The 22,955-nt window shown below is 37.7% G+C and overlaps 1 long non-coding RNA gene across 1 annotated transcript; it reads right to left on the bottom strand.

The window, feature by feature from the left end:
- Positions 1-10,493: 10,493 nt before the first annotated feature.
- On the bottom strand, positions 10,494-22,735 carry LOC128627348 (uncharacterized). The gene is made up of 3 exons (XR_008391518.1): positions 22,697-22,735; positions 11,711-11,800; positions 10,494-10,603 (listed from the first exon to the last, which is right to left on the bottom strand). It is a non-coding gene; the product is annotated as an uncharacterized LOC128627348 (long non-coding RNA).
- Positions 22,736-22,955: the final 220 nt, after the last annotated feature.

The raw sequence follows: 22,955 nt of genomic DNA, 5'->3' as shown, positions 1-22,955 counted from the left end.
GGACAGAAGAGTAAGTGGAGCATGCTCTTCTGGATTCGATTTTGGAGAGGTCCTGTGATGTCATCACTTCCCCAAAGTGTGACTTGTTTGGCTTGCTGCAGCAAGGGGAACACAGTTCAGAGGGACTGTGAGACATCTCAGTAAGACTGGCTGGAGAGGGCTTGTGCTGGGAGTCATGATTTTCAGGAGGCATCACGGAAGTGGACATCCACAGTCAAGGCAGGAAGGCGATCAGCAACTGGACATCTCAGTGATGTCTGTGCAGGAGGCAAGAGAAGTAAAGTGGGACTTTACTCAGATATTATTGCAGGAAGCAGCAATCAACACAGAAGGAGGTGTGAGTCATTTTGCAGCTACATTGTGGCCTTGGAGATGTCATTTTAGAAATACTGTTTTCTGTGGACCTCATCCATGTCTAGTTGGACACGCTGTTGATATTCTGTTAGAAATATTGCAGTTTATTTATTATTCACTTTTTCACTAATCATCACCTTCATGGGTTAGTCCATAAATCCTACCACATAGGGAAGATTGAACAAGTAACATATTACTTAATTTTAGGAGTTCATGGATTAAAGTAATTTTCTCTAAAACAGAGTTATAGACAAGCAAGTAATACTTCATAACAACTTTATTGGGTGCAGATAAAACACCCCAATTTGTATTAGGTGGTTGCCACTGAGAGATTTTGGACAGAGTGTTGGGAGTGACAATCTGTTTAATGCAATGGCTTAGTACTACTTAACATGCTACTACTATGTTTGTTTAGAGCTTGGGGAGGAGGTGGAGGAAGCAAACCAAATGTTTCTTCTTTTAAGATAGAACAGATTTCCAAAGTGACTCTTACTTGCTCAGTAGAACTCAATTTTCAGTCAAGGTTCCTGCACAAAACAGATGACACACTCAGATTGGGTAATTTTAAGAGAGTGTAATAAAGGGGTCATTGAAAAAGATGGGGGTAGTGTACAAGGAGACCACATGGGTAATATAGGAAAAAGAGCTGGTGGAGACTTCATAACTATTCCTGTGCCTGAAGGAGACTGAGGGGAGGCTAGAAACACAGAAGACTGTAGAAAGGGGCAACCTGACAACAACATGAACTTCACTCAAGGGATTCAGCAAATGGGGGTGATTCTTCTTTGAAGAACTTTGGGGAAACATGCCAAGACTTCATTCTCCATCTTACTGGTGTTCCCACTGACCAGCACAACAGGAAGGCACAGAGCAAGGGAGCTCTTTGATAAGGTCCATTGAAGTCAGCCACCTGAGACGCAGAGCAGGGTGGATCATGGTGGATAGTGGATCTGAAGGGGTGGATGGAATTTGGCATAGCCCATCAAGAGGTGTTTGAATTTCTCTTCTCTGGGATTGTCATATACATACCAACATAGAGAAATATGGACAAAATAGACTCAGGGAAAGGTTTGCAGTTGATAGCAATATTCTGGTACCTGCTGCTTTTGACTATAAACTATTCTTCTAAAGATTATTGGAATGGCTTTTGCTAGATTACAGTGTCTCCAATTATAGCTACAACAATGGACTTTGTAAAAAGGATCAATAAACAGAAACTTGGATTGTAATTATTCATGAATATGACTACAAGTATAACCATGGCTTCCATCTAGTATCTTAGGAATATTTGTACTTGAGTAATTTTATAGTCATTTATGAATATGCTCAGGTAATTTTGTATCATGATATGAGGAACTTAAAGTTTTTTAATAAACTTTAGCATGTCTAGGTATAATCAGGACCCCTGTTTTAAAAAATAAACAATTCTGCATCATGTATAGAATTTAGAGAATGCAGTTTTGAGTCAAGAGCTATTTGAACATGAAAACATTCAAAGATAAAACACTTAGCAGTTTTCTCATGGCTGCTTCATCATCAAAGTCTCAGAAGTAGTTGAGAATAGGGGAATGGTGTTTGTTGGGGACAAGATGAGGAATAACAATGTGAACAACTTTTTAGGAAAAGGCCAGTGGCAGGTAAATTAGGATCAGGCAGGACACATCTACTTAAAGCAAAGTTGTCCATACTGATATCTATGTCACCTCCTTCTTTATCTATAGAGGAAAAGAGCAAATATTGTAAGTACTAAAAGTGGTGGTATGATAAATACAAAATGACTCAGGGCAAAGGGTTTTCTTGGGAATGAAGGGAATTTCCCATCTGAGAACAGGTACAATCACTGAATTACTATGAAATGAGTAAGATTAAATTTGTACATGTAAAAGCAGCTTTAGAAATATTACATTAGGTTGATCATAGATATGAAATGAAAGTAAAAGAATAAAGGGAAAATTGGGGAGTTCTGACCAAAATGGAGGTGTAGTCAGAAGTACTTAACGTCATCACACAACAGAAAGAAGGATAACAGCTGATTTAAAAACAAAGAATAACCAGAACTGCCAGAAAATCATTTGCATGGAAGTCCAACAACCAAGGAGTTAAAGAAGCATTCATCCAGATGGGTGAGAGGGGCAGAGATGAGCAGCTGGGGTGGAGAGGATGTGTGGCAAGGTGTGCTGAGACAAAGAAATATGGCCCAAATGAAAGAACAGATCAAAACTCCAGAAAAACAACGAAGTGAGGAAGAGAAAAACAACCTATATGATGCAGGGTTCAAAACGCTGGTGATCAGGATGTTCACAGAATTGATTAAGCTCAGTCGCAAAATGAAGGAAAAAATGAAGGCTATACAAAGTGAAATAAAGGAAAATATACAGGGAACCAACAGTGACGGGAAGGAAAATGGGACTCAAATCAACAATTTGGAACAAAAGGAACAAATAAACATCCAACTGGAACAGAATGAAGAAACAAGAACTCAGAAAAATGAGGAGAGGCTTAGAAACTTCTGGCACAACTTCAAATGCTCTAACATCCAAATCACAGGGGTGCCAGAAGGAAAAGAGGAAGAGCGAGAAATTGAAAACTTATTTGAACAAATAATGAAGGAGAACTTCCCCAACTTCTTGAAATAAACAGACTTCCAGGAAGTCCAGGACCCTCAGAGAGTCCCAAAGAAATTGGACCCAAGGAGGAACACACCAAGGCACATCATAATTAAATTACCCAAGATTAAAGATAAGGAGAGAATCTTAAAAGCAGCAAGAGCAAAGGAGAGAGAATTGCTTACAAATGAGTGCCCATAAGGTTATCAGCTGATTTCTCAAAAGAAGCCTTACAGGCAAGAAGGGGCTGAAAAGAAATATTCAAAGTCATGAAAGGCAAGGAACTACATCCAAGATTACTCCATCTAGCAAAGCTACCATTTAGAATCCAAGGGCAGAGAAAGTGCCTCCCAGATAAGGTCAAGTTAAAGAAATGCATCATCACCAAGCCCTTATTTTATGAAATGTTTAAGGGATTATGTAAGAAAAAGAAGATGATCAAGCCTATGAACAGTAAAATGACAACAAACTCACAACTATCAACAACTGACGCTAAAAATAAAAACAAAAACAAAAACTAAGCAAACAACTAGAATAGGAAGAGAATCACAGAAATGGAGATCACATGGAGGGTTATAAGTGGGGAAGGATAGGGGGAGTATGGGAGAAATGGTGCAGGGAATAAGAAGCATACTAGGTAGGCACAAAATAGACAGGGAGAGGTTAAAAAGTGTATAGGAAGTGGAGAAGCCAAAGAACCCATATACATGACCCATGGACATGAAGTACAGGGTAGGGGGGACCTGGAGGGTGGGAGGATGCAGGGAGGAGAGGGATAAAGGGAAGAAAAAAATTGGGATCACTCTAATACATAATTAATAAAATATACTTTAAAATAAACTCTAAAGATACTAAAGGGAAGATTGAAGTAATTTAGTTAAGAGATGCCAAGAATAAGGAGAAAAAAATAAATGTGACCAATGGGAGAAATGATGTGGAAACTGATAAATAACATTACTAAGAATTAAATGGTCCTGGCCAGGTGGCTCAGTGGGTTGGAGTATCATCCAGTACACCAAACTTTGCAGGCTCCTTCCCAGTCAGAGCATATACATAGGTTGTAGGTCCGATTTCTGGTTACTGTGTGTTTCTCTCTACATCAATGTTTTTTTTTCTCTCTCTCCCCCATCCTTTCTCTCTAAAATCAATAAACATATCCTTGGGTGAGGATTAAAAAAAAGAATTAAATTGCATACCTGGCTCTTCTTTCTAGAAGTATGTGACACATGCAATATCTTTTGGAGGCATGACTAAAGAATGGGAAATGGAAAACTTTCACATAGAATTGCACATCTCAACCCCTGAATGGCTCCAGGACCCAGGACAAGTCTCTGTATCTGTTTAATGCCAGTTCCCTACCTGTGAAGGACAGAGTTGAGATAGCTCATCTTGAAAGATTTTTCAAATGCTAAATTTACATTATGCTATATAACCTTGTATCCTACCACAGACACTAAGCCTTATTCATTTGTTTAATGAACTGTAACTCACACATAGTAAGTTTGTACACGCACAAATCTTACACGTAGAGTGCAGGGAGTTTTTATGTGAATCTATAGTCACCACCCGAATCAAGACATAGAGTATTTCTAGCACCCTAGAAGTTTCCCTTGTGCCCTTCTCTAGTTTACATCCTCTGGTCTTAAGGTAGTCATCTAACCTGACATCCATTTCAGTAGGTTAGATTTGCCTGTTTTTGAACTTCATAAACATGGAATCATATAGTATTCAAAATATCATTATTTAACTTAGCTATTGGTGTGATTCAAAATAGATAACTCTAACTATAATTGTTATTTATTGCCTCAGTATGGTGCTATGCAACTTTACACGCTTTCTGTGTTTTATGCAACTAAGGTGATTTATGTAATTTTACTTATTGAGCAGAAAGCTACTTGAGAAGTTTTCTTCCAGGTGGAAATATGCTCCCTTCTCAAATAAAACTTCCCAATTCTCACTCAGTTTCAGGATCCAGTTCAAGTCCACTATCTCTGTGAAACCTTTTCATGGCTGTTTACTAAATTCTGTTTAGTGCTTAATCTAGAATACTAAGCATGGACATTAATCATACAGTGCTTCATTCACATCACTTTGTCACTTATTTGTAGTGCCTTCTCTCTAAAAAGTTACATGTGTCAGTGAAAAGAGTTTCATCTGTTATTTTTTTATTCCAGAATAGTGTAAATAGCATTGATTGAAATGATTGATAGCCCTGACCCATGTGGCTCAGTTGGTTGGGTGTTGTCCCACAGCAGAAAGTCACTGGTTTGATTCCCAATCAGGGCACATGACTAGGTTATAGGTTCACCCTGGTCAGGGTGCTTATAAAGGACAACAAATTGATGTCTCTCTCTCATATTGAGGTTTCTTTCCTCTTTGTCTCTCTACCTTCCCCTCTCTCTCTAAAATAAGAAAAGAAAGGAAATAATTGATAGTATGTATGTATGTGTGCTGTTCTCTCTGTTACATAATCACTCTGTAAGAATGCAGACCAGAGTCAGCAGCCTGAAATTGGATTGAAGCTGCCATTTATAAGCAGTGGGCTCAGGGCAATTTACTTAACTTTTTTGAGCTTTGATTTTACCATCTCTGAAATGAAGGTTATGGCAGAATTTACACATGCATATAGAACTCTCATCAGTCTTCATCTTGACTGGGATTTTTAATCTTATTATGTTCCATTGCAAAACCATCTTTTATATATGATTCTATATTTTCACTACCATTGTTCTAGTCTTTGAATTGAGGTAGTGAAATGTGTTGAAATGCTTGTCCTTCAGAAAGTTGTTTCAGAGTGACACCTGTTCGATGAACAGTTAAAGAGATAACCTCCTTCCTCACTTAGGCCCCTGTCTGTGGCTTTTAATCTGTGCTACCAGAAGAAATTGCCACTACAGTTGATGGAACATCTACTAGGCCCTTAACAGGTGCCAGTGCTGTGTAGGGGTATGTGTGTTTGTATTATTAGGTTTTTAGCAGATGACTTAAGTCCTGGGTAACAGTTCATGATACAACAGTTAATTATAACAGGAAATGACAAACAATCACTACCTAATTATCTAGAGTAGTTTTTTTTAAAAAGATTGTTTCTGTTTCAGTAAAATGTTTGAAAGTAATAAAATTAAACATAAAATATTTTTTAAAAAGTCAAACTATGTCTTTTTCCAAGTGATTTTTAGCCACTTTTAAACTCAGGGAAATGATATATTTGTTTTCAGAACTCCAGTAATGAATATATAATTTGGCTGAAGAATTCCTAGAGTAAAAGTAGGCCAATATCATATAAATTAATGGAAAGTTATTCTTTTAAGAATTGTAACTGAAATTAAAGCTATTTTTGCTTACATATATTTTGAAAGTACTGACAATTTTAAATTAATCCTCGAAACATAGAGGCCAGGGGAAGGGAAGCGCACACCACTGCCACACTGATGGGCTCACAGACCTGTGCCGTGGGTCTTTTCCTGAACCTGCGCTTTGCTCAGGTCAGCACATCACTAAAAGGTCAACCACGCAAAACAACAACAACAACAAAACTTTTCATAGACTCCTTGATGGATGCGGCTTTCCTACCATATTAGAACTAATTGAATTCTGACATAATACCCTGTTCCTCTCTTCTGTTTCAATTCTTGGGTATTTATATAGCAATTTTGGTCATATTTTGGTAATGATGTAGATTTATGGAGGATCAAAACAGATGATTCACACAAAATCTTTTTTTTCTCATTTCTGGAATCCTCTTGGCGTGACTTCCAAAACTCAGCCACTAATAGAACATAAATATAGAGTGGCTATGGTTCTATTTCTAGAGAAAATTTTAGTAACTATAGTACTAAAGACCTGAGGTGGTTACATTTTGGTACTTCAAAATCTGCAAAACATACTCATTTGTAACTTTTTAGGGTCACATTTGTTCTGTGTTTATCTTGGTGCTTTGTAATAACATGGCTGGCTTTTGGCAATGCTGTTTGTATATACATTCTATATTTTTTCTTTAAGTTTTTTGTATTTATTTTTGGAGAGATTCATTTGGCTTTAAAGAACATTCTGGGAAATTTGGGAGTGAACAGGTATAGAGCAAATATGTGAGAATTCTAGATGTTTTTTTTCTTAAACTTGCTGACAAAAATTTAGTACTTATCTCTCCAAAACTTTTTCTCTGATAATATTCCCTAGGAACATGGTATTAAAATTAAAACTAGACTTTACTGTGATATTCTTACAATGCAAATAGAAATCTTTTATTTTTAAGAGAAAGGGCCATCTGCCCCAGCCTGTAAAATAATTCAGAAAAAAAGACTACGTCAACCTGAATATGTAAGTTCAAATTTACCATTTAAGATAGTTTGTTTTCAACTTAAAAAAAATCTTCATTCAAGGATATGTTTACTGATTTTTAGAGAGAGAGAAAATGAAGGGATGAGTAAGGGTGGAGGACAGAGGGAGAGAGAGAGAGAAACATTGATTGGGTGCCTCCCTTATGCACCCAACTGGGGATCAAACCCATGACCTAGGTATGTGCCCTGACTGGGGATGAACCCATAACCTTTTGGTGAACAGGACATATAAATGCTCCAACCAACTGAGCCATCCATCCAGGTTTATTTTAAACTTTTTACCTAAACTTGAAAATGACCAATACACAGTTTCCTTCATGTTTGGAAAGGGAAACCAATTCATTTAAAAAAACAAAAAACAAAAAGCAAAAAAACCCCTGACATTTATAATCCTTTCAACATTCACCAACTTTTTCCTGAGGGCCAGATCTTTGTTAAGGCTCAGGGATTCAGTAGTGGGCAGAACAAATGCAGACTCTATTCTGGCTTCCTAATCTTATAGAAGAGAGTCCCACATTTTCTTCATGTCTTGTTTATATTGCAATGCAATGTATACATCAATTACATGTAACTGAGTTTTTGATATATATATATATATACATTCTTAATTATGTCACATAAATATGACTCAAGTGTGTAATGAAAAAATATTATGCTTAGTTTTTTTTTATTGAGATATAATTGACATATAACATATTAGTTTTAGGTGTACAATATAATGATTCAATATTGGCATATATTGCAAAATAATCACCACAATAAGTCTATTGTCACCATACATAGTTACAAATTTTTTTCTTGTGATGAAAAATTTACAATTTTATTCTTTCAGCAACTTTTGAATATGCAACACAGTATTATTAACTCTGGGCAACATGCTATACATTATATCCCCTGACTTATTTATTTTATAACTGAAAATTTGCACCTTTGACCACCTTTATACATTTTGCCCCCTCTCACCCCATTTGCACCTCTGGAAACCACCTATCTGTTGTTTGAATCTATGAGTTCTTTTTTATTCCACATATAAGTGAGATCATACAGTATTTGTCTTTCTTTGTCTGACTTATTTCACTTAGCACAATGCCCTAAAGGGCTGTCCACGTTGTCACGAATGGCAAGTTTTTTCTTTTGTATGGTTGAATAATATTCCATTGTATAAGTATACCAAATTTTCTTTATCAAATTAATCCATCAGTGGGTACTCAGTAGTTTCCATATCTTTGCTACCATAAATTATGCAGTAAGAAACACAGGATAGGGGTACATATATTTTTTCTAATTAGTTTTTGTTTTCTTCCACCTAGAAGTGGAATTGCTGGGTCCTCTGGTGGTTCTACTTAAAAATTTTTGAAAAATCTCCAGAGTGTTTTCTGTAGTGGCCACACCAATTTGTAATCCCATCAATAATGCTTACAAGGGTTCCCTTGATTACTGATATTGGGCATCTTTTCATGTACCTGTTGGCTGTTTGTATGCGTTGTTGGAAAAACATCTATTCAGATCCTTTGTCCACCTTTTTATCTGACTGTTTTGTATTTATCTTCTACGAAATACTTCCTTATAGAAAAAAAAATCTATATATTCACTCTTTGTGTTCTTCACATTTTATTGCTATTAAATAAAGGTACAAATAATTGTTAAATAATGCTGTCTATAAATATTCACAAAAGGAGAAAATGTATTTGTATCCAAATTGTACTGTAAGCATATACGCTTTAATCAAAGGCAGACTCTGAACTGATAATGAATATAGCTGGCATTTGCATTCACTGACATTTATGGAAGGTGTCTACGCCCCCCCCCCCCCACACAGGTGTTGATTCCAAGAGCACTCCCAAGGAAGCACGCCATTTCAGAGTATGCTGCCCACAGAGGCCAAGCTGTGAAATGTGCTTTGACTCAAAAGTCAAATGACTTGATAGCACTGAAAACTGACAGTAAATTCTAGTGGCTATTACTACACTGAAATATATTCTGGTCAATTAGTTGATGTAAATATTAATGAAGATACAGCATCTTGATATACTAATATGTTCTGAATCTCTGAAACAATCAGCTTCTTCAGTTAATCATGATTAACTAGTAATTAAAAGCAGATGGACCATACGGCAAATAATTGAACTCATCAGAAAAATAAAACAAAATTCATAGTAATCACATTTTTCTTTGGTGAAAGTCTTTGTACTATTTTGACCTGCGGATTGAGCAGGCGATGGTCTGATTTTAAACAAGGGAAAAGATGAAACAGACACTTATTAATCATATTGAAACTTCTAAAACGGCTGTTGCTATGGCAGATATTGTCCCAGTATTTCTTTTGGATTTAACACGAGGACATTTACTCCCTCTTTGGCACTGCAAATTACCGGAGTGATTTAGGTAGTTCTAAAACACATAACTCCCCTTCCTTATTTGAATGCACAGCATTGCTATTTGGCATCCATTAGAAGGTAATAATGCCTTTCAACAAAGCAAGGAAAAGTCTGTGAACTATAACTGCTTACTGGTGTTTTATTATTAACACAATTTTTTCTCAAGAAAGCTGTAAAGTATTAAAACGATGCTTAGGGAGTTAATAAAACAATAATGCTGTTTCCCTAGCCAGTTTTTCCAGGTGCAGCGTCTTCCCCTCTCAAACAAATCTAGTTTCAGAATAGAGTAACTCCTGCACATGTGTCAGTGGTCAAACCCAGAGAAATGGAGGCTTATCCAAGAGAAACAAGATGAAAAATTCAGCAAGAGGGAGAAATCTGGATGTGTGCCAAGCAACTTTTCATCAGCATGTCTGTCCCAGGGGAAACATTTTCCAGTGGTCTCTTTTCTTTTTCTTCAGAAATGAGTTCAATTGTTTTGTTCCCAAATGTTATATTTGGGAACAAACGAACTGCTTTAGGTACAGAGAAGCATTAATAAATGATGCTGTTTGTTAAAGGTAACTCAGATGCCTGCCCCCTCAAGTCAACGTCAAACCCAGTGACCAACCAATTCCAGCAAATTTCTCTGCAGTCCGCAAAGGGACTTGCAGGTGTGACTTTCCTAATGGCGCAGGACTCAGTCAGGTGGACAGGCAGATATGGTGGGAGAAAGAGCACTACTATAGATACTGCCCGCTATTCAGGAAATAGCAGTATTTCAAGGAATTATTAACTGCTGCCTCTCATTCATTTATTTTGCACTTACGCAGCCTCCGACTTCCAGCTGTGGATGCTGAAGCCCTGATGGTGGGCGGAGCAGGCATGACTCCAGCAGGGAGCGCCTACAGGGAGCCAGAGCCAGGAAGGCTTCCCTTCCACCTGTCTGCAGGAAAAGTGCAGGTCCGCTTTCAATAACAAGGTTTTGTCCTCAATCAGATGTTATATAACTTTAGCCAATAAGCCCCCCCCCCCCCCAACCCTCTATCAGGCAGGAACATTTGGAAGTCAGAGACATCGAAAACACCGGACTCAAGTGTTTTGCACTAAGCAATGTTTACAGGAAAAGCAAAGCCTGGTGAGTTGTCTTTTATTTTTAAATGGAAACTACCAAGAATTCGAATGTGCACATTGCAACTCTCTGCATTTAAATCGACCAAACATTAATTATTAATGTGTTCACAGGATGATGTGGGAGTGGAACGCTGCATATCAAAAAACTGTGATAGAGTGATTTCAAAGTCTCGCGAGAAGGTGGGGAATTAGATATTTTGCCTGAGCTGTTTCATTTTTCTACACCTAGGTAGTAGGCCGATTGTATTGTTCTGCATTTGGAGGAAACAGGGAATGCAAAGGCCACCATCATCAGTAATCCTGAGTTATAGCAACCCTGTTGCAAGTGCCAAATTGTCAATAGGCCATGACTCAGACTGTAGCCTAAAACAGAGGGAAGGAAGCAGGGCTCAAGGAAAGAACAAGGGAAGATCAGTGATGCTGGTGGAAAATTCGAGAATGGTCGCGTTGTTGTCTGAATGCTCTGCCACCCTCCTTCCAATGGGTGTGATGCTTAAATTTTTTTAAAGTTGTATCATCCCTCCCCTTTGCAGAGTCCCTCAACTTGGTGTCATTAGCACACTGAATAAGCATGCCCGTGGTGTGTTCATTCCAGTGATGTGAATATTGAACAGACAGGAACCTACTGGGATGTGTTTGGGAATCTTCCTCTAGGGTGACGCTGTTTTATTCATCAGAATTCCTTGGTATAGTTGTTAAACAAAATGTTATTCCTGCTAATTGCTTTAATCAACTCACAATTATGTTGCGTGTAGGCCAAGACTTGCTGAATTATTTGCTGAATTAAGATAACTTTGCCATTTTTAATGAGGCAGGAGAATACAGTGCTTAAGCACACACTTTCAAATTAGCTTGCCTGGGTTTGAATCTTGGCCCAACTGCATACAGTTAGCTGTAGGTCCTTGAGCAAGTTACTTACCTTCTCTGTGCCTTAGTTCCCTTATCAGCAAAGGGAACACCTTGTAGGGTTTCTGTGCAGATACCATGACTAAGCGACAGGTGTGGATGCCTGAAATGGTATTGGTTCCATAGTCAGTGATGTCCAAGTGTTCATTGTCATTATCATCATTGTTATCCCCATTGAGCACATAGTGAACCCATCACCACTTGATGTTTAACCTGTGGTGACATCCAAAGATCAGCATTCACTTCAAAGTGCACATGAAATAGGGTTTAAAAACCTGTTCTAGAATTTTCTTGAAAATCATCCTTGTCGAGGCATCCCTCTTTTATAGCACGCATTATATGGGCTTGGAAATACTCAATGGACATACAATAGGTAGTGAATAGTAGAGATCTAAACTATGGATTCTCTCTAATACAACATTAATTATGCTGAAAGGGCTTTTTCCCTACCAGTAGCTAAAGTTGCCACAGTTGAGGAGAAGCGAGTGGTTCTGCCACATCCCTGTATATCCTTGAGAAGGTTATTTAACCTCTGTGAACCTCAAGTTTAATTTTGTTTCTTCTTCTTATGAAATAGGAATGAGAATATAAATTTAATATATTCATTTATTCAGAGGCAGTATACTGAGTATCTAATACATATCTTGTATAACCTAGATTGTAGGATATTTTATTCAATGTGAATAAAACAAGGTTTTTGCTGTGACAAAAAGCAGATGTAAAAGCATCTCATACATCAAATGATAAACAGTGCTGTATGAATATTAAACAGAATAAGGGGCTAAAGAGGAACAGGGAGCAAGGGGGCAGCAGATATGATGGCTTTTCTAATAGCCAATATTCATATATTTAACATTCTTACTGTCATATGCAACTCTGTGGGGGCAACTTTGCCCACAAAGTCCCCCCATCCGCCTCGGATGAAAGTGAAACTACCAAGACATAATCTGCTTGGGGAGGAAAGGTGGCCCATTTCTCAAAGGAGAAGGGCCGAGAGCCCCTTCCTCAAGGGGCTTTTATTGGGTTCATTTGCACAGGAATACAGGTAAGGATCAATCAATACATAGCATTCAAAGAACTATGAGGGCTTATTCTCAGTCAGGGTCAGATAGCTAAAGAGCCATAAAACTTTGAGGAACAAACTTCTTGCTTCAACCCTTATCATTTAAATGAGAGCATTCTAAACAAAGCAGGTTGCACAGGATTTTACATATTCCTTCTTAGGCCTGATCACCTCAGTTTGTGCTCTAGCTGGCAAAGGTCTGCACCACCTTCCCCATCATAAGTTTTTAGGCTTAAGTGGATTAGAGCCAGGAAGCGCTCCTCCCAGATGGAAATGGGGACTTGGGCTATGTCAGAATAGCTGGGGGGCCAGGGTCCATCACTCCCTCTTTGTTGCAGTCCCCGCTCCGAGTCCTTCCATCATGGCCTCCCAAGTGATTGTGTCTGGCTTTGGTTGCCCCCCTCTGCGGGGTTGTACCTGTCATAGATTAACTGACAAAGCACTGGGAGCAGGGGATAAGCTTTGTCTCCTTAGTGGCTCAAATTCCAGAGGTCACGTACTCAGCCTTAGTCATGGGGGGGCAGTTACAACTCCTGAAACCAGGCAGAGTGGTTCCCAACATAACTGTAAAATTTTTGACTGGAATTGAAAGGTAAGGAAATCTCTTTTAAAACTGTCCACTGGAACATGAGGCTCATCACTAAGTATTTCCTCTCGACCCCCATGGAAATCCTATACCATAGCTTGTTATATGTGGGGGACCAGGGCAGGGGGGCTTTTGGAGCATAGCTGCTCCCCCTGTGTAAGAAGCATGGATAAGTGTGTCCTAAGGAAAAGGGAATTTGCCTATTTTTTCATGGCTTTAAATCTCTTCATGGGAAAAAGAAGATAATGATATCTGTAATTTTCCCAGCAATGAATTGTTTGCTCTGAAATCACTGAAAATACACTCAGTGCCGGAACTACCAGTATTTTTCATGTAGACACTTATTTTCACCTCAAACCTATTTAGCTAAAGCATTAGCAATTCACTGGATTACCCTTATTTCTACCCTTTTGAACTTTTCCAGAGAATTCTGGATGCCCTTGGGCCTTTTCACTCTTAATAGATTAGAAAGAGCACAGTTCTACCAGAGACTGTGGAAACTGAAAGGTCTTTCTGGGCTATTTGAAATACTAAATAAAAACTCCGGGAAACTGGGCAACTTCTGCACAGTCTACATGATCTTAACCTGGAAGCTGTTCATCTGGCAAATCCCCATACAACACAATTGCATTGGTTCCTCAGGAAGCATCAGCAAGGTGCTGAAAGGATTCACAGGCTGAGAGCTGGTCAGAACTTGTGTGTTTTTGGGTTCTCTAGGACTCCAACTTGGCCATGACTGATTCAGAAGACCCCAGCTGACTGTACCTTCCAACATTCTTGTGGCAATTTCGTCTTTTTGCTGTGCCCTTATTCTTTTCCAGCTGAAGACCTCACGATGTGTAAATCAAAGCTGGACATTGGGCAGGGAGATATTCCTTCTCAAGTTGGGGTTGTCTGAATTTCAAATCATATTAGTTTGCTTACTCTGGCTGAATTTCTTATTCCTTTTGTTGATTAATTCTTGCTATTAGTTTGTAGTTTCTACTAATATTGTTTCCAATTATCACTGAAGAGAACTTTGGAAATAATTTACTTAGTTTTCAAGGAATATTCTGGTTTTCCCCTCCAAATTTATGAGCCTTGTCAATATTATCCAGAACTTGGACGTCTGAACAGGCCTCCCATGCAGTGCATTCTCCTGGCTTCACTCCTCGAATGTGCTCTGTGAAACAGATCTTGCATTTTTAGATTTGATATGACCACTGAACCCCACATCACCATAATGTTTCCTATGAATATAGTCGAAAAGATAAATTAGATAAGATAATTGTTATGGGCCTTATAAAGTTTAAAGTTCTCCTGTGTAGAGGAAACGTGTTAAAACACTTTGAGGTCTTCCTTAAATTTGAGCAATGGTCGAATGTTGTCACCACCACTAGGCCACTTACTTGGTGTCGCCATGCTGTTTTTATAAGTGCTTTCTACTTCGACTTTCAAAAATGTGAGTGGGATGAAGGAGAGTAAATAGTCATCATTTGTTCTTTTCTAGGATCACATTACACGATAGTTGCTAAGGTGATGTTCTCTATGTAGAGTATGTACCTTCACATGCAAACACAGATTTTTAAAGCTCCTTAAATATATCCTGGCTCAGCGAGGTAACAGATTTACAGTCTTGGTTTCTCACAAAACACACTGGCAAGTTTGTGGTTGATAGGAGTATAAACAGTGAAACAGACCTCCTACCATAGGTAATCAGATAAAAATGGCACTTAACTGATGCCTAGCACCCAAGGTACAAAAAGGCAAAGCTAAGTGGAAAATGCCTCAGGGGGCACATTGTATCTATCAGTGCATACTGGGACACTGTTTACTTCTCTTCAGTGAGTTTCCCATTAACTTTATCATATGTTTATAACCCAACTTCTCTGTTTTGAGAACTGTCAGTTCATTCCATTCCATAGTTAGTTGTTTGGTTCTCCAAGAGAGATAGGTTCTGATTGTGGTTTCAACAAGGCCTCTCTCCCTAGTCCATTCCTACCTGAGGATCAGTGGTGTTGAGAGATAAATGGGTGATGCAGTTTGTGGGGGATTTCCTTTCCCTTCTTTTTTTAGAATGGATACAATGAAGAAAAAATATAAAGCAGCAACTCCTGAGCAGAGCATTGCCAATTTCTTCTGGGGTGGAAAAATGCTTTTAAAAGTCAGGGACAGAGGGAAATCCAGTGCCTACATTTGATCCTGGTTAAACTTGCCTTGATTTCAACCTAAGCAGCCTCTGTGCTGTCTCTTGTTTGCACTCAGAAAAAAAGCTCTCTTATAAAATTTTAACCTGCAGACTTTAGAGGTATGAAAAATGCTATACAGCCCAGCAAAAAGGACCTGAACTTTGTTAATGCCCACCACCCTATGGCTTCAGGGGCTGCTTGTAGAGGCTTACTTACTTCACGATTTCAAACACATGGATTGAGAAATAGCTTGTGGACCTGTTCTTAAATGGAGAATACTATGTTCTTACATAGATGGTAACTACACTACAGATAAAATTCCTAGGCTTCTATCTTTAAATTACTTGATCCTCATATAACATAAAAATTCATACAAGTTATTCTCTGTTTCTCTCTGCAAACTCTTCCCTTCTCAAGTTCCTTCATCTAATTAATTTTTATAATTGAAAAAATGAGAAATTTTCCTGTTCTGTAGAATGTCTTGAGATAAATAGAAAATAAATTAATCAAATGGAAGAATTTGTGGAGGGATATTAGGTTCAAAAAATAAATGATTTCAACATGTGAGGTTTTCATTGGGCTGCCAAAGAAAATCTATGCAGTAGGTCACAAGGATAGAATCAGTAGCTGGTGTGCTTAAGTTTCTTGGTTTAGGAAAACTTAAGATGGGTGTTCAGATATTACAGTTTCTGAGAAGTGGTTTGGAATAGTGTATGTACTTATGAGTATAAATTAGGAAAATATACTTTGTTGAACTTGACTGGAAGTGAATTTAACAATTATTGATCTTTGTCATTAATAATTACACACTACATTTGACTATATTTTATTTTAATATTTGAAATTACAAGTACTGGGCTAGAAGGAATGAAATGGAGTTATAGTTCTGATTTAGTTGCTGACAAATAACATAATTTTAGAAATATTTGCTTAAATTTTAGGGGACTTAGTTTACCAAGGGTGAAAGTTGTTATGTTTAATTAGGTACTTTCTAACCTTCCAGGCTCAAAGATTCACTCCAAGCAAAGCAGAGATATTTTCAGCATTGCCTCAGGTCTGTCCATTGCTTTCCAATCAGATTTAGTTAGAAATGGTACTACATTTCTGAATGCTTTGTAGTTATTACAAATATCTCCTGTCATACAATTAAATTTCTGTGCCATAAATGAGAGTTTGAAGGCTGCTGGTGCTATGAACAAGACAAGTGAACCAATGTTAAAAGAACTTAGTGCAAACTTCAACAACATAAAAAGGACACGGAAACCATAAAAAAGAGCCAGTCAGAAATGAAGGATACACTAGCTGAAATGAAGAATAACTTATAGGATACCAACAGTAGAGTAGCTGAAGTAGACAATCAAGTCAGCAATTTGGAATATAAGAAAACAGAAAACAACCAGAACAGCAAAAAGAAAAAAGGAGCCCCCCCAGCAAAAGAGGATAGTGTAAGGAGCCCTTGGGACAATACGCATACCAACATTTGCATCATGGGGGTTCCAGAAGGAGAAGAAAGAGCAAGAAATTGAAAACCTATTTAAAAAAATAATAATGAAAAACTGTCCTAAGCTGGTAGAGGAAATAGACATACAAGTCCCAGACAAACAGAGAGTCTCAAACAACATGAACCCCAAAAGGATTACGCTAAGGCACATCATAATTAAAATGCCAAAGATTAAATACAAAGAGAGAATCTTGAAAGCAACTAGAGAAAAACAGTTCATTATCTACAAGAGAGTTCTCATAAGACTGTCTCAACAGAAACTGCAGACCAGAAGGGATGGCCACAAAATATTCTAAGTGATGAAAAGGCAGGGCCCACACCAAAAAGATTACTTTACCCAGTGAAACAATCATTTAGAATCAAAGGACAGATAAAGAGAATTCCAGACAGGAAAAAGCAAAAAAAGTTTATCACCACCAAATCAGTATTGCAAGAAATGTTAAAGGGTCTTCTTTAAGAAAAAGAAAAAAAGATAAATAACATGGGTAATATAATGGCAATAAATACATACTTATCAACAAATACTTTAAAAGCAAACAGATTGGATACTCCAGTCAAAAGACATACAGTGACTGAATGGATAACAAAACAAGACCCTTACATACATTATCTACAATAGGACCACATCATATCAAAAGACACACACACACACATACACACATTCACTGAAAGTAAAGGGATAGAAAAAGGTATTTCATGAAAATGAAACAAAACACAAAAGCTGAGGTAGCGATACTTATACTAGATAAAGGAGACTTCTTTTAATAGTTTATTTTTTATTGTATTTTTTCATTACCATTTACCGCCCCCCCTTACACTCTCCTCTACCTTCCCTCATCCTCTAAGGCTACAACAAGAGACAAAGAAGGGCCCAACAACTGTACTTCTGAGTATTTATCTGAAGTAACCCAAAACAGTGAATTGAAAAAGCATATACATTCAAATGTTTATTGTTCCACTATTTAAAATAGCCGAGATATGGAAGCAACCCAAGTGTCCATCAACAGATCAGTGGATAAAGGAGTGGTGCATATATACAATGGAATATAATTCAGTCATAAAAAAGAATGCATTTTTGCCAACTGTAACAACATGGATGGAACTAGACAGTATTATGCTAAGTGAAATAAGTCAGACAGAGAAAGACAAGTGCCAGATGATTTCACTTATATGTGGAATCTAAAAAAGAAACAAGCGGAACAGAAACAGACTCATAGATACAGAAAACATTCTGATGGTTGCCAGATGGGAGCGGGTTTAGGGGGCTGATGGAAGAGGTGAGGGGATATTAGTGGTTACAGAGTAGTCACATGAATGTAAAGTACAGCATAGGAACGATAGTCAATAATATTGTAATAACTATGTATGGTGTCAGATGGGTACTAGATTTGTTGAGGTGATCACTTCATAAATTATATAATGTCTGATGGGACTGTACATCTCAAAGTAATAGAATATTGTACATTGACTATAATTTTAAAATAATACAAATTTAAAAAGATAGGCCAACTAAATTTGCAAGCTACAAACTTGAATGACTTCTCGAGGTTTCCCGGGGAAAATTTCACTCATTTCTTTTGTAGGCAATATATCTTTTCTGTGTGAGTCTGAATTAAGAGATATTTCTTGCTCTTGTCAATATTTCTGAAAATTAGTTTGGAAAATACAATAATCTTAGAGGACAACTAGTAAAAGAACATTAAAAAGCTCAAGTTAGTCATGGTAACCAAGGCCCCAATAAGAAAGAGATGAACTTTTAGGTCAATAACATGTCACACTTTCTAACCCTTTTTTGAATCATAGACCTTAGAGAGATAAACTTTGAACTCCCTCTTACAGCCTCACACACCAATAAGCATTTATGTATACATACATTTACATACAAAATCAAAGGTGAAAGAATTATTTCCCTTGGAGGATTTTCTAAGTTTTAGTTTTTACAGTTATCTTTGTCATCTGTACAGCTGCCTTGGGGAGAACTAGGGTGGAGTGACAACTCTTTTTATCCAAATAAAGAAAGAGCACAGTGGCATAGTTGAAACAAAAGTGACGTGTAATTCTCAGATGATTTCTCTTTGATCTTGTAAAAGATTAAAAAATAATCTTTTTTAAATATTATTTTTTTTTGCCTTGTGCTAATGTTGAAATCTGTGCTTTGTGAGACTACACCAGTTGTGGGTGAGCCATATATTTAGTAAGTTGCTGGGGCAGAGCCAGCTTGAAATTAAAATGTGCTGTGGACTTGGACTTCCGGCCAAGATGGAGGTATAGGTAGAAACACTGTGCCTCTTTGCACAACCAAAATTAAGGACAGTAAAGATTTAGAAACAAAACACAACCAGAACTGACAGAAAACTGAACTGTACAGAAGTCTGACAACCATTCATCCAGACCTGTAAGAGAGGTGGAGTTGGTGGCCAGTGGAGAGAGGTTGCAGCAGGAAAAAGTGGTGGTTGGTGGTCCTGGGACCACAGGCAGTGGCTGGCAGACCCCAGGCACATGGAGGCAATGAGCAGACCCAGTGAGGCACGCAAGGCGGCTGGCTGACCAGGCAGTCCATGTACAGATAAACCAGACAAAAATGGGGAGCGAGGCAGACTGCGCAACCCAGAGCCCCAGCAACAGAAAATAAACCCAAAAGGTACCGATTGAAAACACTTGTGGGGTTGAGGTTGCAAGAGAGACTCCCAGCCTTACAGGAGAGTTTGTTGGAGAGACCCACAGGGTCCTAGAACATATACAAGCCCACCCACCTGGAGCCAGCACCAAAAGGGCCCAGTTTACTTGTGGGAAGCAGCAGAGGGGACCACATCTGAGAGAAAGCAGAACAAATGCCATTGCTCCCTCTCTGACCCCATCCCCACATACAGCAACACGACCCAGTAACTGGGTAGACCTGCCCTGGTGAAAACCCAAGGCTCTGCCTCTCATTCATAACAGGTGTGAACAGACCAAAACATTATATCTGAAATAGAACAGATCGAAGCTCCAGAGCCAATACTTCTAAGTGACCAAGAGACAGCCAACCTATCAGATACACAGTTCAAAACACTGGTGATCAGGATGCTCACAGAACTGGTTGATTTTGGTCACAAATTAGATAAAAAAATGAAGGCTACTAAGTGAAATAAAGGAAAATGCACAGGGAATCAATAGTGATGGAAGGAAAACTGGGACTGAAATTGGTGGAGTGGACCAGAAGGAAGCAAGAAACAACCAAACAGAAAAGAATGAAGAAACAAGGATTAAAAAAAGTAAGGAGAAGCTTAGGAAACTCCAGGACATCTGTAAACATTCCAACATCTGAATTATAGGGGTACCAGAAGGGGAAGAGGAACAGCAACAGGTGGAAAAGTTATTTGAACACATAATAAAGGAGAACTTCCCCAATCTGGCAAAGGAAATAGACTTCCAGGAAATCCAGGAAGCTCAGAGGGTCCCAAAGAAGGTGGGTCCAAGGAGGAACACACCAAGGCACATCATAATTGCATTAACCAAGATTAAAATGAAGGAGAGAATCCTACAAGCAGCAAGAGATAAGAGGACAGTCACCTGCAAAGGACTCCCCATCAGATTGTCAGCTGATTTCTCCAAAGAGACCTTACATGCAAGAAGGGACTGGAAAAAAGTATTCCAAGCCATGAAAGACAAGGACTTACATCCAAGATTGCTCTATTCAGCAAAGCTTTCATTTAGAATGGAAGGACAGATAAAGTGCTTCTCAGAAGGAGTTCATCATCACCAAGTGCTTATTATATGAAATGTTAAAGGGACTCATCTAAGAAAAATAAGATAAAAATATGAACAGTAAGAAGAAACTCACAGATATTAAAAACCACACCTAAAACAAAAGTAAACTAAACAAACTAGAACAGGAACAGAACCACAGAAATGGAGATCACATGGAGGCTTATCAACAGGGGAATGGGAGGAGGAGAGAGGGGGAAAAGGTACAGAGAATAAGTAGCATAGATGGTAGGTAAAAAATAAACAGGGGGAGGATAAGAATAGTATGGGAAATGTAGAAGCTAAAGAACTTATGACACATGGACATGAACTAAAGGGGGGAATGTGAGTGGAAGAGGGTGTGGAAGGGTGGAAGGGTGGAAGGGAATGAAGGGAGAAATTGCAGGGTGGAAGGGAATGAAGGGAGAAATTGGCCAACTGTAATAGCATAATCAATAAAATATATTTAATAAACATGCTGCAGATGGTCCACAAAGTGTATGCAATATATGTGGATAATTACAAGCTTTCAACAGGTTTTTATGTATTAATAAGCATTTATTTCTAGGAGAAATCTGAGCACATTAAAAAAAGCAGAGTAATTTTTACATATATAGATACATTTTTCCACAGCATGCATATAGATATTGAAGGGTGGCTACAAAAATCCAGGTTTTTTGGATCTTCTATATTAGAGGTATATTATTCTCTGCTGTAGCATGGTACAGAGTGAAAGAAATGGTTTGGCCTCTCTGCCCACCCACCTTGTATGTTTCTCCCCATTCCTCTGTTGGCACTTTATCATCTCAACTTCTGAAGACTATTTTAGTGTGGGTCTTATTCAATGTGTTGTTCTGAAGAATTCTCAGTGGGCACCCTTAAGTAATGCCAAGTCTGATTCTTATTTAGGTCAGGGCTGAGCAAAGTTTTAAAATAAATGAAACCATTTATAAAGGTTTATTTTGCTAATGCTTATATCAGTCATTCACTGTTACAGCCACATTCTCCTGTAGATATTACTAACAGTGCTTTATGAAGTATAAATCAGGACTCTAGGTGGTTGAGTAAATTGTCCCATGCCACTCAGGTTGTAAGTGGCAGGTCCAACTATCTGCACATTTATATTCTCTTTGTGTATCTTTAGTTTCAGCTTCAAGCAGTGTGAAGGGTAAAGTAGATGCTCAATTAATACTTAGTGAAAGTTGTTTGAAGGATATATCTAACTTCAAAGCTGCACTGGTTTCCTGATGTGGAATCTAGCCCAGCATACTGCCATTCATCACCCTCTGGTCTGGACTGGATATTGAGCTTCTGTGCTCTTGGAAGCAGAGAGGTAAACTAGACAACCCCAGCTGGAAACTTCATGTCCTAGAACCTATAAAATTGAATGACTTCCTTACTCCTAACTAATAAACATTCTTTGAAGTTGTAAATGCAATGATTTAAGACATCGACATATACTTTTTAGGTAATAACATGTCTGTTAATCAAATAATAATAGGTTTAAAAATATACCAAAAAGTAGCTGAGCCATTTATATCCTGGCATTTCATAATCTGAAATATATTTTGCTAGAAATATCTAGAAGAATTAGGAAATATTAAGTGTTAATATTTTATAAATACATTAATCTTTTTTTCTTACTGATGATGATTTCTTAGTCCTTGAAAACATTAAAGTAATTGCAAGCAGCTTTCATTTTCTGTGAAAATTCAAAGCAACATTCTTATGTTTGATATTTATTTCAGCTTTATAGTAGTATCTATATTAGAAAGTTCTAGAGCGACTTCTTGTTATGTTTTGAAGACAAGAACAATCAGTGATACTATACTTATTTTTAATATAGTAAGCTTATTTATCATTGGTTATTGCAGTTAGTAGTACAACTCTTAAATCCCTGGAATTTTTCAATGTTTATATAAAATGGCATACACTGAGGAAGTTACCAGACTTACGTTTCTTGAAGATACTGAATTCTTTTTGCCTTGGTTGTTGATTGAATTATAAAATAAAAAAACCCCTAAAACTAAAAGAGATGTTTAAAATTAAATTATTGCTGTTTAACTACATTACTTTTTTATATTTCCATTTCTTAATTAATGAGTTTGGCAAAATTATTGCCTGAATGATGAACGAATTAATGGTAAGAAATACAAATGAGAACAAAATGTCTGTCCATGGAATTCTACATTTATGATTCATTGTAGTGGTGCT

The sequence above is a fragment of the Artibeus jamaicensis genome, unplaced genomic scaffold, assembly GCF_021234435.1.
Source record: "Artibeus jamaicensis isolate MK-2021 breed Jamaican fruit bat unplaced genomic scaffold, CSHL_Jam_final contig_387, whole genome shotgun sequence".
NCBI lineage: Eukaryota > Metazoa > Chordata > Mammalia > Chiroptera > Phyllostomidae > Artibeus > Artibeus jamaicensis.
The sequence above is the reverse complement of the archived record's forward strand: the minus strand, read 5'-3'. Positions and strand labels throughout refer to the sequence as shown.